The following is a 1,862-nucleotide window of genomic DNA, read 5'->3' as shown; positions in this document are numbered from 1 at the left end:
TATAATTGATAATTGGATAAGTTTATTATTCAGAAGAATGATTAATTTTCATCAACACAGACATCAGATTGTAGCAGGGATGAACCAGATATTTGTAAACAATGATGCAGTAGGAAATGATGAAGGAGTTTTTGATGTTGATGATTAAAAAATTTAATTATATAAGAAATTTATCGATTATTATTATTTCATTTTTTCTTTATGTTAAACAATGATTTTATGGGTGTGTATGTGTGAAAAATAATAGAAATTAAGTTATATTGAATAAAATTAAGTTATATTGGATAAAATTTCATGAGATTTAAATAATTTATTACTATTTTCATTTATCAACAATATAGTTTATTATTATCATTATTATTATTATTATTATTATTATTATTATTATTATTATTATTATTATTATTATTATTATTATTATAAATCTAATTTAGACTTGAGGTAACTTAGAATATGAATAATTTTTTTTAGTTACAACTTAAAAATTATGACGCGCCAGTGTCTGGTAGATGGTTGAGAAGTGGGAGGTATAGTCTGATAGCAGCAGCATGCTGTTGCCATTGGAAAACACCTTTCACTACTCACCTAAAGGTGGCGTGGTAAAAGGTAGCGGCGGACTAGGTTGTTTGAACCACTCTCATTCCCCGCTATAAATAAACTTATAGTATATGTGACTGCCGCAAGGTGAGTAGGATGTAAACTAATAGTAGTTGTCACTACTGTAAGAGGCGTGGGAATTTGAATTAAAAATATAATCTCTCTGACATATCTACATTAACATTTGAATTATAAATATTGATCTTAAATTTTAAAATGTGTGGAATTAAAAATAAAAAACAATGAATTATTCATATGAAAAATGAAATATTTTATTGATTTAAATAGGTCTACTGGTACTTTTTACATCAAGAGTAGAATTGATAAATTCGAATTTATTGTATTTTCCGCCATGATAACAGATAAATAAGTGATTTGATTCTGATAAATCATTCAACATCTCCATGACGCCATCACCTTTTAATAATACTGCAGCTCTAGCCGGTAAATAGATGTTGAACTCGTTATCAATATTTGCAACAATCCTTATTCCATACTGTGTTGAGACTTGTTTTAACCCTTTGATTTTGTACTCTCGATTAAACTCCAACTCAGTCATTTTCTTGACGGGTAAGAGTCCAACCAAACAATTAACCTCATTCAGCTTGGAAAGATCCATAGTTGAAAGCTGTAAAATATTATTATTGATTTAAAAATTAATCAGTTGCTTAATTATAGTTAATTGATAAGACAATTGAAGATTAATCAGTTATTACTTACAATTGATAGTACTAGATGAACTTTGGGTATACTCGTACTTCAATGATAACTTTTACACACCAGCAGCTCGTACTTCACTGGAGACGTGAACCTTCTGTGAAGTATGGGCAGAGCGCGCTGCTTATATAACCAGAGGATACTACGCAGTTACCCCCACTCCTCTACCTAAAAACCGGTTTGATGATGTCATCTACTGCGCAGTAAGAAAATTATAGAACAGAATGAGTCATCTACTGCGCAGTTACCCCCACTCCTCTACCTAAAAACCGGATTGATGACGTCATCTACTACGCAGTTAGAAATAGAACAAAGAAAACTGCGCAGTTACACGACCTTGAACAGGTTCAAACCTGTCTGATGACTTCATCGACTACGCAGCAGAAATAGAAAAAAGAAAACTGCATAGTTACAGGCTCAGACCTGTTTAGAGGTAGACAGAAACCTCGACAGATGGCGTATCTACTCGCATGTACTCCTCATACATACAGTTTGAATATATTAATCTTTTCAGAATATAAACAATGAAATGTACCTGTGATCTAAGC

At 31.3% G+C, this 1,862-nt stretch overlaps 1 long non-coding RNA gene across 1 annotated transcript; it reads right to left on the bottom strand.

The window, feature by feature from the left end:
- Positions 1-844: 844 nt before the first annotated feature.
- On the bottom strand, positions 845-1,473 carry LOC123271945. Its single transcript, XR_006510977.1, has 2 exons — positions 1,318-1,473; positions 845-1,225 (listed from the first exon to the last, which is right to left on the bottom strand). It is a non-coding gene; the product is annotated as an uncharacterized LOC123271945 (long non-coding RNA).
- Between the last annotated feature and the right edge of the window lie 389 nt (positions 1,474-1,862).

The sequence above is a fragment of the Cotesia glomerata genome, linkage group LG9 (genome assembly GCF_020080835.1).
Source record: "Cotesia glomerata isolate CgM1 linkage group LG9, MPM_Cglom_v2.3, whole genome shotgun sequence".
Classification (NCBI taxonomy): domain Eukaryota; kingdom Metazoa; phylum Arthropoda; class Insecta; order Hymenoptera; family Braconidae; genus Cotesia; species Cotesia glomerata.
Note: the sequence above shows the minus strand (reverse complement) of the source record. Positions and strands in the feature narration are given on the sequence as shown.